We start from the raw sequence: 16106 nt of genomic DNA on the forward strand, positions 1-16106 counted from the left end.
TTGGGGTAAGCTATTCTGCGATGATGTTCCTCAGTTTCCGTAAGAGGTTGTCAGCTGTGTGTCTCTTATGGAAAGCGGTGATACAAACCGTAGCCTGCCTAGGAACGAGTTGGCGTTTGGGAGATGCTGCTACTGGTGCCGCCGCTGCTGTTCTTGCTGCGGGAGGCAATACATCTACTCAGTGGGCTGTCACAGTCATATAGTCCTGAGTCTGCCCTGCTCCACTTGTCCACATGTCCGTGGTTAAGTGGACATTGGGTACAACTGCATTTTTTAGGACACTGGTGACTCTTTTTCTGACGTCTGTGTACATTCTCTGTATCGCCTGCCTAGAGAAATGGAACCTAGATGGTATTTGGTACAGGGGACACAGTACCTCAATCAATTCTCTAATTCCCTGTGAATTAACGGTGGATACCGGACACACGTTTAACACCACCGCAGCTGCCAAGATCTGAGTTATCCGCTTTGCAGCAGGATGACTGCTGTGATATTTAATCTTCCTCGCAAAGGACTGTTGGACAGTCAGTTGCTTACTGGAAGTAGTACAAGTGGTCTTCCGACTTCCCCTCTGGGATAACAATCGACTCCCAGCAGCAACAACAGCAGCGCCAGCAGCAGTAGGCGTTGCACTCAAGGATCCATCGGAGGAATCCCAGTTAGGAGAGGACTCGTCAGACTTACCAGTGACATGGCCTGCAGGACTATTGGCGTTCCTGTCTAAAGAGAAAAATTGACACTGAGGGAGTTGGTGGTGTGGTTTGCAGGAGCTTGGGTACAAGAGGAAGGGAGTTAGTTGTCAGTGGACTGCTTCCACTGTCACCCAAAGTTTTTTAACTTTTCAATGACTTCTGATGAATGCGCTCCAGGTGACATATAAGGGAGGCTGTTCCTAGGTGGTTAACATCCTTACCCCTACTTATTACAGCTTGACAAAGGCTACACACGGCTTGACACCTGTTGTCCGCATTTCTGTTGAAATAATTCCACACCGAAGAGGTGATTTTTTTTGTAATTTGACCAAGCATGTCAATGGCCATATTCGTCCCACGGACAACAGGTGTCTCCCCGGGTGCCTGACTTAAACAAACCACCTCACCATCAGAATCCTCCTTGTCAGTTTCCTCCCCAGCGCCAGCAACACCCATATCCTCATCCTGGTGTACTTCAACAGTGACATCTTCAATTTGACTATCAGGAACTGGACTGCGGGTGCTCCTTCCAGCACTTGCAGGGGGCGTGCAAATGGTGGAAGGCGCCACCTCTTCCCGTCCAGTGTTGGGAAGGTCAGGCATCGCAACCGACACAATTGGACTCTCCTTGGGGATTTGTGATTTAGAAGAACGTACAGTTCTTTGCTGTGCTTTTGCCAGTTTAAGTCTTCTTCTCATTTTTCTAGCGGGAGGATGAGTGCTTCCATCCTCATGTGAAGCTGAACCACTAGCCATGAACAAAGGACAGGGCCTCAGCCATTCCTTGCCACTCCGTGTCGTAAATGGTATATTGGCAAGTTTACACTTCTCATCAGATGCTTTTAATTTAGATTTTTGGGTCATTTTACTGAACTTTTGTTTTTTGGATTTTACATGCTCTCTACTATGACATTGGGCATCGGCCTTGGCAGACGACGTTGATGGCATTTCATCGTCTCGGCCATGACTAGTGCCAGCAGCTTCAGCACGAGGTGGAAGTGGATCTTGATCTTTCCCTATTTTACCCTCCACATTTTTGTTCTCCATTTCTTAATGTGTGGAATTATATGCCAGTAATATATCAATAGCAATGGCCTACTGTACTGTACTATATATGTATACTGTTGGTTACCAAAATGCTGCACTGTAATACTAGAAGCTATAGAAAAGTATATATATTATTGTATATATCAGTACAGAGCGGTGTAACTGTGACCCATGTGTCCTGACAAGCAGTATAGAAGCTATAGAAAATGATTTAAAATTATTGTATATAGTTCAGTACAGAGCGGTGTAACTGTGACACATGTGTCCTGACAAGCAGTATAGAAGCTATAGAAAATTATTTAAAATTATTGTATATATCAGTACAGAGCGGTGTAACTGTGACACATGTGTGTCCTGACAAGCAGTATAGAAGCTATAGAAAATGATTTAAAATTATTGTATATAATTCAGTACAGAGCGGTGTAACTGTAACACATGTGTGTCCTGACAAGCAGTATAGAAGCTATAGAAAATGATTTAAAATTGAATATAATTCAGTACAGAGCGGTGTAACTGTGACACATGTGTGTCCTGACAAGCAGTAGAGAAGCTATAGAAAATGATTTAAAATTATTGTATATAATTCAGTACAGAGAGGTGTAACTGTGACCATGTGTCCTGATAAGCAGTATAGAAGCTATAGAAAAGTATATATATACTGGTGGTCCCCTGTCCCCACAATGCAGCACACTGATCAGATATTTGCAGCACACTGAGCACAGATATGGAGCGTTTTCAGGCAGAGAACGTAGATATTTTCAGCACACTGAGCACAGATTATTTGCAGCACACTGAGCACAGATATTTTCAGCACACTGAGCACAGATTACGGAGCTTTTCAGGTAGAGAATGCTGCCACGTCCTCTCCGTTCAATCTCCAAAGCACGAGTGAAAATGGCGGCGACGCACGGCTCCTTATATAGAATACGAATCTTGCGAGAATCCGACAGCGGGATGATGACGTTCGGGCTCGTTCTGGTTAACCGAGCAAAGCAGGAAGATCCGAGGCTGCCTCGGAACCATGTAAAATGGGTGAAGTTCGGGGGGGTCCGGATCCCGTGGAACCGAACCCGCTCATCTCTACCTCTTATGAATAACTATACCGAATTTGTGTCAACCTTCAGACGCATCTTTGACAAACCAGGTCGCGCAACGTCAGCCTCTGCAGATCTTATTCAACTTCGTCAGGGTACCCGTAACATGGGTCAATACATCATCCAGTTCCAGTCGTTAGCCTCAGAGATTCAATGGAATAATCAAGCGCTGGTAGCAGCCTTTTGGCATGGACTCTCTGACCGAATTAAAGATGAACTAGCCACTCGTGACATTCCTGAGCAATTATCAGACCTAATTTCTTTGTGTATTAAGTTGGACTCTCGCATTCGCAAACGCAACAGTGAGCATGCTCGCAGTGAGCCCCGCAAGCCAAGAATGGTACCCCTGACACAATTTCAGCCTCCATCTTCCGATGAGCCTATGCAAATAAATAGGTCCCGCTTAACCCCTGAGGAGCGGTCAAGAAGACTTCGAGAGAGACTGTGTCTTTATTATGCGGCAACAGGTCACCAAATTAGTTCTTGTACGGCGTGTTCGAGAAACGCCAGATCCTAACTTGTAAAGGAGGAGTCAAGTTGGGATCTTCTAGACAAGCTCCTTCAAACCGAGACCTTATCATTCCTGTAACTTTAGAGACTAGTGCTGGACTCCAGTCTGTATCCGCGTTAGTGGACTGTGGAGCTGCTGGAAACTTCATTACTTAAGCTGCATTTGACAAGTTCCGTCTGCCTATCTGCGGACTCACATACCCAGTCTATATCACTGCAGTGGATGGTAGCCGAATCTCCAAGGGTTCCATCTCCCATCAAACTAAGCCAGTTGTTTTGGGAGTCTGGTTCCTGCATTCCGAATTAATCGAGTTCCTCGTCATCCCTAAGGCAACTCAGGAGATCGTTTTGGGTATACCCTGGCTCCAGCTACATAATCCACAGATTAACTGTCCCACGTTACAACTGACTTCTTGGGGTTCACATTGTCATCAGTTCTGCCTAGCCCAAGTTCGTCCTGTAAGGTCCTCAGAAGTTAAAATTCAGTCGTCTCCCAGTAGCCTACCAAGATTTCACTGACGTCTTCAGCAAAAAGGCCGCCGATGTTCTGCCGCCCCATAGAGAGTGAGATTGTCCCATCGATCTCATCCCCGGCAAGAAGCCACCTAGGGGGCATACTTACCCATTATCTGTACCTGAAACCAAGGCAATGAGTGAGTACATCAGGGAGAATTTACAGCAAGGATTCATCCGCCCTTCGTCTTCGCCCGCCGGAGCGGGTTTTTTCTTTGTTAAAAAGAAAGATGGAGGATTACGTCCGTGCATCGATTTATCGGGGGCTCAACAATATTACCATCAAAAATAGCTATCCATTACCTCTCATCACTGAATTATTTGATAGAGTCAAGGGGGCCCGCATTTTCACTAAGTTAGATCTCCGCAGTGCCTACATTCTCATCAGAATTCGAAGAGGTGATGAATGGAAGACCGCCTTTAACACTCGGGATGGTCATTACGAGTACCTTGTAATGCCATTCGGGTTGAGCAATGTCCCAGCAGTTTTCCAGCACTTTGTTAATGAAATTTTCCGTGATGTCCTGTACAAATATCTTGTAGTCTATTTGGATGATATCCTTATCTTCTCTCAAGATCTCTCCTCGCATCATCTGCAAGTTCATGAGGTCCTCCGACGTCTTCGTGAGAATCGTCTCTACGGCAAGTTGTCTAAATGTACCTACGAAGTTCCTTCCATTCCCTTCCTAGGGTATGTTTTTTCCGGATCAGATCTTTAGATGGACCCCACAAAATTAGAAGCTATTGCTAATTGGTCCACTCCGAGTACACTCAAGTCCATCCAGCGATTCTTGGGGTTCGCTAATTACTATAGGAAGTTCATTAGAGGATTCTCAACTCTCATCGCTCCTGTTACCAACTTAACTCGAAAAGGGGCAGATCATTCCAACTGGTCAGAAGATGCCTTGGCCGTGTTTCAGAGAGTTAAGCAGGCTGTCATGTCCGCTCCAGTTCTGTCACAACCAGATATTAACAAGCCGTTCGAGTTGGAGGTAGATGCTTCAACAGTAGGAGTTGGAGCTGTTCTCTCCCAAGTAGGGGCCAATGGAAAAATTCATCCCTGTGGGTTCTTCTCTCACAAATTTCTTCCTGCGGAAGCTAATTGCTCCATCGGTGACCAAGAATTACTGGTGATCAAACTGGCCCTTGAGGAGTGGAGGTATCTCCTGGAGGGGGCAAAGTATCCTTTTAACATCTACACTGATCACAAGAACCTGCTCTACTTAAAGGCAGCCCAGTGTCTCAATCCTCGCCAGGCCCGGTGGGCAATGTACTTCTCTTGTTTCAACTTCAAGCTTCATTTCCGTCCAGGTTCCCAGAATACCAAAGCTGATGCTCTGTCCCGTTCTATGGGATCTGAAGAGGAGATTCCCGATCCAGTTCCTCATTCTGTTTTGAATCCAGTCGTGTTTGCCTCAGCTCAAGTCACTCCTGTTCCACCTCCTGGCAAGCTATTTGTTTCTCCTAAGCTTTGTTCCAAGTTGTTGTCTTGGGCTCATCAGTCTAAGTTCACAGGGCATCCTGGTGTCCTATAGACTTTCAAGTTCCTGTCTGAAACTTACTGGTGGCCTAAAATGAAGGTCGACATCCAGGATTTCGTGGCATCCTGCCTCAAATGTGCCCAGCATAAGACTCCCCGTCAGTCTCCGGCAGGTCAGTTACAGCCGTTATCAATACCCAGCCGTCCCTGGTCTCACCTGTCCATGGACTTCATCTCCGATCTACCCTCCTCTAAAGGATTCAATACCATCTGGGTAGTTGTCGACAGGTTTACCAAAATGGCCCACTTTGTTCCACTCAAGGGTCTTCCTTCTGCTCCAAAACTTGCTCAAGTCTTTCTATGGGAGATCTTTTGCCTACATGGACTGCCTGCTGAAATTATATCTGACCGTGGAGTTCAGTTCGTAGCAAGATTTTGGAGAGCTCTCTGTTCTGCCCTACAAGTAAAACTTAAGTTCTCGTCAGCCTACCACCTGCAGACGAATGGACAGACTGAGAGAGTGAATCAGAAATTGGAGACCTTCTTGAGACTTTATATTTCCTCATCCCAAGATGACTGGGTAGACCTGCTTCCGTGGGCAGAATTTGCTCACAACTTTCGCTATCATACTGCCATGGAGACCACCCCGTTCTTTGCTGTATATGGGCAACATCCTCGTGTCCCAGACTTCCAAGATCTACCATACATTGATGTTCCTGCAGCCACTTCTGTTCTAAACCAGTTTTCGTCTACTTGGAGAAAAATTCATGTTTCCCTTAAAAAGGCCTGAAGCCGTTACAAGTTCTTTGCTGACCGCAAAAGACGTGCAGTTCCCAGCTTAAAACCTAACGAAAAGGTTTGGCTCTCCACCCGGAACCTTCGTCTCAGAGTGCCATCAATGAAATTTGCACCACATTTTATTGGTCCTTTCCCCATTGACAAAGTCATCAGTCCTGTAGCGTACAAGCTCAGATTGCTTCCTTATTTGCGAATACCTAATGCCTTTCATGTCTCCCTCCTTAGACCCTTGATCCTGAATCGTTTCCAAAATGCTCTTCCCGTTGGCCCCAAAGTACGAACTCAGAGGGGCATTGAGTTTGAAATAGAGAAGATTCTGTATTCCCGGTGCCGGTATGGTCATCTGCAATACCTTATCGATTGGTCCGGTTATAGTCCTGAGGAGAGGAGTTGGGTAAATGCTACAGATGTTCACGCTCCAAGGTTGATCCATGTTTTCCACAGAACTCACCCTTCCAAACCACGTGGGTGTTCGGTGCCCACCCGTAAAGGAGGGGGTACTGTCAGGAATCGACTTAATGCAGCTGCACCCGTCTGCCAGTGCAACCTCCGTCTGAGGCTCCCATGTCATGGGCGCTGCCATGACAGTCCCCGTCAGCTCTTCCGCATCAGCCAATCCAGAGCCTGGCCGCACCTCCCATTCACTCCCAACCAATACCTGCAGACCGGGGGGTATATCAGGAGCAGCAGGGTGAGTCAGTCCTTGCCTTGGACTTGGTGTCATTCCTCTGACCTGTGTCTCTGGCTCCGTTCTCCAGTTCCTCTTTGTACCTGCTCTGCCTTCCAGTCTGGTCCTGCACTGCCGTGGAACCACAAGCACCAGCAACCTGGGTACCTGTGATCAGCTTCACACCTTATCCAGCTACAGTGTGCTCCAGCCCTCTGCAGTAGAGACTCTCCTCCAGGTGCATCTCGTTAACCTACACCTGTTCATCAGCCTGCAAGCTGCCAGTGTTATTCCAACCTGCACTGAGGATTTAAACCACTTGTTCCTGTCTCCTGCAACAGTTACCTGGCTTGCTATTCCCACCATCATCCATGCTGTGCTCCACAATCCAGGAACCATCGGTTCCCATACCGATACATCGATCCCCTGATCGATTGTTACCCACGTCACAGACATTGCCATAGACTTTCAGCTTCCACGCTGTTCCACCCACAATTGCATATCTTCTGTTGTCATCAGTATTCCTGCTGCCATATTGTTTGAATCAATTGCTAAATAAACAACACAGCGCACAAATCTTATCCAGCCTCCTCGTTTTCTCCATCCCATCTCCACTGACCAACTAGTGCCCTCTCTGGGAACACAAACTAGACAGAGCCTGACAGTTAACCCTTTATACACATGTGAGAGATGTCCACTCTGCCCCACTACTCCTCAATTAAAGGGTGACTCTAACTTGGCCCTGGCAGAAGCCCATCTCATCAGCCCTGTTCTGCACATAAAGTTCATATGCAGGTGCCCCGATCAGTTACACACCTTAAAAAAAAAAGGTTGGAGAGCAAAGTACCATCGTGTCAGTCTAGTGTTGGAATACTTCATGGACTGTAGCTATTTTAGTGGTGTGTGTGATCAGGAAACCGCTGTGAATTTTATAGAAGTTGCTTAATTGTGGTGAATGCAGACTTACATTCCCTGGACAACTGAAGTGTATTTGGGACAGATTTTTTTAGACGATCTGTCAGTGGGGCTGCTAAAGTAGAAAAATGGAGAAAGATTCACCTGTAATTTTCAAAGAAGGATCTCAGTTCTTTCTAATGTGGTTATAACTGGGAAATCGACTAGGGCCTGCACTTTATTCACAAGGATCTCCAAACAACCACTGCCTTTTATATACCGTATACCCTAAGTACAGTACTTGGATTCATTTTTCCCTAGAGCCCCTTTTTTAAATTAGCAGTTAAACCTGCATACTGTAAGGACTGAAGAACCACCCTTAGTCTGTTGATGTGGATGTTCCAATGCTTACTTTTTATTATAATGAATCTTAATCCAATAATTCAAGTAAAGGTGAAGCACACAGTTTATTAACCTCTAAAGGGTTAAAAATTACTAAGATGGGAGTTCTATTTAAGATGGGATGTTGCCCATAGCAACCAATCAGATTCTACTTCTCATTTATCCAGCACTTTCTACAAGATAATACCTGGAATCTGATTGGTTGCTATGGGCAAAATCCCATCTTAAATAGGACTCCCATCTTAGTAAATTTAACCCTAAAAATGGCATGAGCACCATGCATGCCAAAAGACATTGTTTTAAATTGATCAACTTTTGAGACAGCATTGACTGTGGAAATCCACACTTTTTTTGCACTCATTTGATTTCAGAACCAAAACAATGGGGCTACACCAGTCACTAGATGACACCCCAATTACCCCTAATTTAAAAATCTTTTACACCTTAATTTCCTGTTCTTTTCCCACCTTGGAAGCATGCCTGGTGGGTGTACAATATCATGCAGGCCTATATTGGTTTTACCTGGCTTATCAGAAAACACATCTCAGAACTCTCTAACAATCTCACCAAAGGGAGCAACTTGCCCAACTCCATAGGTCCAGTGGGGGTAACCATACAACTGGGGAATCTGTGTACAAAGATCACTATGAACACTACAAGGACAAATAAAATCTTCTGTTCCTTCCTTGCCCTTCAATAGATTGACATGATTGCCATGGTAGATCTCTCTAACTCTAAAGCAGCATGGTTTTGCCTTGTAAGTGAATGCCCCTTTAAAAAAACATCTGAGTTCGGCCGGCCACCCCCAAACGGCCGCCGGACTTGGGCGGCATTACATCCCACCACAGGAATCAGACTGGCAATCTTATAATTTACCTCTCCTAACCTCCTGATTACTTCAAATATCCCCTGCCACTTTACTTTGAAATTGCTTACCTGGGTAATGTCTTTTCAAAACTGTTCAAAACCATTCTGCTAAATATTTAATCTTGTACTATATTTGCCTGCAAATGGCATTCCATGGTGAAGCAAATGTGGAACCCAAAGATTAAATTGTTGTGTGCAGAGCATTGCTCATTTCTAGGTTTGATTATATATACTGTAACTGTGTAAATGAGCTGCACAATTACCATTATGAAATCAGGTGGAGGGCAGGTAATGTATAATACAATTTAATTTAATAGTTAATCAGAAGGGATTTAATTGTGTACATTACAATTTAGCATTGCTGAGTAAGGATAATTAGAAATACAGAACAAATTGCACTTTACTGTAATGTTCTCTTGATCTCATCATGTCTTTTATTACAAATTGCAAAACATAAATGGGATCTGAACTGTTTATTGTTATTAAGATTATGTGAGTTTATATAATCACAGATGGTAAACAGAATATGTAGTGCTTTGCAGGCAAAAAAAAACAACTATACATTTTTGACTCCTATTAAAATAACAGACTGTTGCTGTATATATCTTGCTGCAGTTTATTCAGTATATTAATGGGAAACTCCTAATTAGAGAATTTTATTGTCCAGTCAGCACTATTTACTTTTCTTACATTTGGATTAAAAAAAATGACTGAAGAGTGAGATGAGTTAAACCTCTAGTCTGGGGGACTGGCTTGTGGACTTATATGTTGTTAGGGATCCTATGGAGTGTTAAGGGTGTGTCATCAGATTAATATATTTAAGGCCTTGGTTTGTGGGCCAAAGTCTCTTTGGGTAATATCTTTTCCATCCTCCATCCTGTTTTTTCTATGTAATTTGGTGGTTGCTTTAGGTGACGTTCATGTTTGCTGTTTATGGGTTGATAGAATGGCAGTCATCAGTCCAAGTGCAATAATTTGGGTGTGCTCACCTTCATTGACTAGTTATATGTGTCACCCTACAGGGGCAGCTACATCACCCTACCCGATGGGTAGTCAAGTTAGAAGTGTGCGTGGATATCTCTGTCTGTGTTATGATTTATGTTTTGTGCACCGTGTGGTATCCATCTATAATGCATGCTGTCATTATTATCTGGCATATTTTACGTGATGTGCACACGTGACACCTCTCAGCCGATAGATTTAATAAAAACACATTTTGATTGCAAAATTTAATTCTGTAAATGTTGATTTCACAGACCTTAGCTATATTTCATGGAATCATTTCCTTTAAACGTTTTGTCATGCCTTCTTTGAATGGATGATCCTGAGAGATGCCTATGAATGATGAGGGCTGGATGGAGCTATCTCTCAGTTGGACTTCTAGTGTGATGACATGGCCAGTGAACTGAAAAACCCAGGAAAAAGTTTGGATTATACTAAAACTTTAAGTATAACCACTTACTTTCTTTCAATAATAAAATAGCTTCTATCCAAAATCCAAAAAACACTCAAGTACAGCTAAGCTATATGTTATTAGCCTGACTTGTCACTGAGCTAGGACTGTAGTTGCCTGCTCTAAGGAGTATCCTCAGAGGAGCATGCATATGTCTGTCAACCCGTAAGTACCACTTGGGTCAGAATGAAGAGCAACAATTAGGAGAGATAACTTGTGGTGAGGTGAGGTCAGCCAAAAAGAAGGATCTGATTGCACTAAGAGGTCTTTTTGCTGAGCCTTGGGTAGAGATAAAGTTAACAGAAAGTACCAGCCAATCAGCTCCTAACTGCCATGCCACAGGCTGCGTTTGGAAATGACAGTTAGGTACCTTAGCTCCATAAACTTTTTCTCCATCCAAGGCTTAGTAAATAGACCCCTAAGGCTGAAAAATAACACATAGGGATATTCATGGGGGCAACTGATAGTGTGATTATGTAACCAATAAGTGTGCAGCAGGGAAAGATGTAATAAAAGTGATTACTTCATCAGAGAGATGGCCTGGTACCCAGTTATGTGTCAGCAGAAACTGAAGTGCACTACAAACCTTAGTCAAATTCATAACCAACTTTCCTGTTACTAAAGGTGTATTTATAGGGCACCAGTTCAAATAAACACAAATGTTTTCCTGGGAAGAGGACACTAAACAATATCATGCCCAAATCAGACACATTATTCATATCATCTAGTGAGCATGCACTATATCGCTTAGAATGCACGCTACCATGCGTCGTCAGTGATATCCTCCATCAGACTTGCATGTAGCTCTGACAGGCAACATCGCCAGTGTATGCACTCGCCAACACCAGCATGAGTGTGTATGCACCCTAAGACTTACAGTATGTCATGTAAGGGGATGTTGACAGGATAAATTTTATTTTTCTTTATGTTATCTCAGGAAATGTTAAAGGCATAGTACGCACAATTTGCCCATGTTGCCATAAGAAGAATGGCCAGGAAGACAAGTTCTTCAAAATATTTCTGTTGATAATTGTTGAATGCTGACACAGACATAAGCCTTCATCTGTAACATTGATGTTGACCTTGAAGATGGACTTCACTTTTATGGTTATTTAGCAGCCGGAAGATACAGTAAGCACCTTGCCATCTAGTTCACCTTCATCTCATAAGAACTCTGTAAGAAAGCCCCTTGGTATCACTTATCACATATAAATGCCTTATCACACCTGGCAGCAGGGCCGGACTGCCGATCTGGCACTTCTGGCATATGCCAGAAGGGCAGATGATCTGGTGGGCCGGTCTGTTCCCACAGAGGGCTGGGAAGGCTGTGTGCAGTGCAACCTCTGGCTCTTTGTTTTGAACATGTCCCCAAATGAATCGTGTGTCTTCATGTAAATGGGGACATTCCGTGTGTCCACACCCCCTGACTTGCAGCACGCCCCTGTGTGCCGTCACATGCGCCCCTTCCCAAAGCGTGCTTCTTCATGGAAATGTTGGTGTGGTTTGAGTCCACACCCCCCAACCCCGCAGCCCCCATGACTTGCGCCCAAATGCCAGGGCCGAGTCGGAGCCCCTGTCTGTCCCTGACTGGCAGTATTGTGTGCAACCACAGTGCTTTAAAAATTATCAATAATATACACAAGGGTTTGAGTCACTTTTAATATGCTGCACACACTGCTGTCATATAAAGGAGGAGATGTATCAAACCTTGGAGAGAGCTAAACTGGAGAAAGATATTTGAATTTTATTTGCACCACAGGCACAGCAAAACACCACTTAATCTATACCAGAGACACTGGGCTATGACTTTAACCACACAACAATTAGTTTTAAATATGTACAAAGCCACATATGAGGTACAACAGATCTTGGCGTGAAATAAAGCCAAGGTTGCTGCATCGTAGCATTTCGTATATAGATTCAGATTTATTTGCACACAGAAGTACAAGATTTGCATATCAAACTAGTCAGTGCAGTCTTGTTAAGTAGTTTTGTCACTTCCAATTATTTTGTGTGCTAAGGCGCACATTCAACTGAAAAAGATGCTCAGGTCCTAGTGCACTGAGAAGGGCTGTTTGGTGCGACTACACCTATAGTGTATGAGGACACATCTGTATCTGCCACATTTTAACCAAGAAAATAGCACGCATGCAAAGCAGAGTTCCACCCATCACTAGTGTACAGAAATGCAGACAGAATTACTGCTACAAGAATATTACCCTGCCCATTGTATTATGTCTAGCAGGGACGTGCGGTGAGGTGAGGCAGAGAGTTTCCTGTCATACAGTACTAACATATATGCCAGAGTTTTCACTATATAAAGTATATGATAAATAAAAAGATTATATTAGAAATACTTTCTTTGCATTTTTCTAATCATTTTTCTAGTCTAAACTCTGGAGGAATAAGCCTATGACAGGTGAGGCATTGCCTCCCCTGCCGATCTTATCTGCTGAACAAAACTCACCAATTTTCCGACAGTATATCCTGCTGCACCTTTGTATAATGACCACATGTACTCATACCTGTATATTGTATGTAAATCTGGCTCTGGTACTAGCCAGTGTCTCCTCAGCCATTTACTGTACCTCACCGAATTGTCTAGAAATGTATGAGTTTAGTGGAGCAATATTTTTGGATTGTAACAGACTGATTTCCTCCTGTTGGTGTGTACTTGTAAGTATGTTTGCACGTTAGCAATGCTATGTTTGTGTTTTTAAATTAGAAAAAATAAATACTGTCAATATAATCAAATTGAACAGACTTCTGGCAATTAAAATGTGAAACATTTAATTAAATGATAACAATAGTATTGTGTGGTAGTGCAGACATAAGAGTGAGATAAAGACTGCAATGGCTTTCGTGCATTCTCAATAAAGAAGAAACTGAAACACTATTTGTCAAACTGGAGGATAACGTTTGTCTGCTAAGGAGGAAAGGCTACTGTGTGGGCTTCCAGGATGATTACTTAACTCAAAATGTTTTTTTATATAGAGTAGGCATTCCTTGTTCCCCTGTCAGATTGAGGACTATCCATGTTCCGTAAATGAGATTATCTAAATATGTTTCTTTCAAAAATGAACAATACCACATCCTTCAATGTAAACGGAACTTTTAGTTTTACTTGGGGTTTTATTCTGAGCCATCAGCTGAGGTTACTCACAATGATGACTAACATTGGAGTCTATCTAGTTTACATTTATGTAGACATGCACTTACCAAAGGAATTAATTTAAAACAGTCTTAAACACATCATGAATATTTTGACATGTCATTTGGTCTTTGTAATTGCCAGTTTTTTTTAGAATTTTGTCAACTACATTTTCATATACAGTATTTTTAGGGCAATGTGTAGTCATCTATGTTAGCAAAATATGAATATTCTCTTCTTCCTTAGAAAAATAAATTATTTAGACTTGTTCACTATTGGCCAGCCTTAGAGAAATGTGATTATATACCAAACTCTTGAAATCACTAAGGTTTTGTTTCTTTGGTAAACTGTATAATCAATGATCAACCAAAGGTTATCTATGGCTCCATGGAAGGTTCAAGTTACCGTATACTGTATTAGACTTGATTTAACACAAGAGCTTAACATAGGATAGGAACTAAGAATACCAAAATCAGTAATGTGTCCATTAGGTTTTTTTTCTTCTTTTTCAGAAACACAATGATTTACAGATGTAGCCATGTTCATCTTTGCTGACATGTGGCATGCTGCATGTTGTGTTGGACTGCAAATATTCGCAACCGATGATCGCTCTATTAATTCCTAATGGAATTAATCTGCTGATCAATTAGTATTGTTGCTTTGATTTAGACCTATCCTTTTATACTGTATTCAATATTGGTTAAGTTCTGGAGTGTATTTTTTGTGTTCTTGAGGAATCTTTGTTGTTTACCCACCAGTTCTTGCAGGAAGCAGTCAATGTATTTAGATATATACAAAATCTGCATGACAACACCGGACTTCCCTCTCAGCTCCTGCAAATAAATCTTAAAAGGGATTTAAACATTTGGTTATTATTACTGTTTACGATTACTGTATCCCTATCTGCAAATGACCTTTGCCTTTCCACTCTTTTTTTCTCTCTCTTAGCCTAGGTTGGTATTGGAGCAAACACTGGAAACATGTTGTGGAGTCCCACCTGTTTTCCAATAACCTGCACTTCCCTGAAGCAGCTGGGGCAGTGGATGAAATAGCAGGGGGACACACAGCATGGGGTCCCCTACTATGTGGCAACCAGCTCCAAACTGATCAGACCAGAACTAAAATCCCTAGGGAAATTTGGACCCCAAAGAAATGGAATCTGCCCTCCCCAAAGACAATTCTGATTAAATACAATTGTTCATTTGTCTTGACATCAAGGGCCTGCTGGCGCCTGAATTTCACCAGTTAAAACACAAACTGGGTATTGTAGTATTTTAATAAATAAAAAAATAAAAATACATCTTTCATTTACTGATGTATTCCATACAAAAAGAAGGGTTGAAGTGTTCAGGTCATCTTGTAGCATCCCTGAATTTTGACAAGTAAAGAAAATGCTGCAACTGTCCCTCAGGGAGCCTCAGCCCAAATGAAAGGTCACTCGGGGACACCCTCCATAGGAATGAATGGGGACGTGCCTATTGGTCAGAGCATGGGAACTACAGCAAACTGACCAACCAGCACATATCCATTCACTCCTATGGAGAATGCCTCCAAATGACATTCCATTAGCAATGTGGCCCCGGAAAGAACAATATTATTTAACTTTTCATTGACAATATTACCTCTTATCCCTTAAAGTCCTGGGGAGCAAAGGACTGGTTGTTCTTTGGAAGTGAGATCCCATTTTTTGTGTGGTTCCCACTTGGCCTGACCAATTTGGGGCAGGTTGCTGTTGGCAGGGGGACCAAATGCTGTGAATACCCCTACAATAGCAATAGCTGTCCCAGATGATTCAGTATAAAGCTGGCTATTGGAGAATAGGCTCAGGGGCCATTTAAACATTTTTAAAGCTTATTAATAAAACAAAGCTTGCACAGATCAAGTGATCTGTGCAGTGTTTGAGATTAACTTGCCTGCAAGAAAGAGGTGTATTATTTGGGCACTCAGGTTTGGAGGCTGGTTTACCAATGGCTATGATGCAGGTTCTAAACCAAGCACTTAGTAAATCTGTTAGTAGAAAAGCTTAGTAAATACTGCCATTGGGATTTTCCAGCAAATTTACATTGGATCTGCCTTTTGTTAATCTGTGATTTGCAATTCCAATGGAAAGTTGCAGGAAAACAAAAACTTGACACACCAAATTACCCCAATGTCTCATAAACTTCCTTAAATAATATATGTTCCAGCCCATTATAGTCTAGCCAGAAATACATCACTTAAAACTTTTTGGTCATGTAGGCTTTTATAAAACTGTTCAATCATTTTCTAGAATACTTTAGTTGCCTTATTATAGACGGGCTATTAATGTGTATATTGATCCCAATAAGATTTATGGCAAAAATAAATATGACATCTCCATTTGGTCTGCTAAAATGTCTATTCATTCATTCCTAATGGTATTATATATAATTTGAAATTATAATTCCTTTACATTTAACTTAAGTGTTTACTGTTATTTGATTGGTATTAATTTGATTTAGTAAAAGGTGTTCTTCATTCCTATGTCCAAATTACCTTGTGTCAAACTATTAGATGGTA

Source organism: Pseudophryne corroboree, chromosome 2, assembly GCF_028390025.1.
Source record: "Pseudophryne corroboree isolate aPseCor3 chromosome 2, aPseCor3.hap2, whole genome shotgun sequence".
NCBI classification, from domain to species: Eukaryota; Metazoa; Chordata; class Amphibia; order Anura; family Myobatrachidae; genus Pseudophryne; species Pseudophryne corroboree.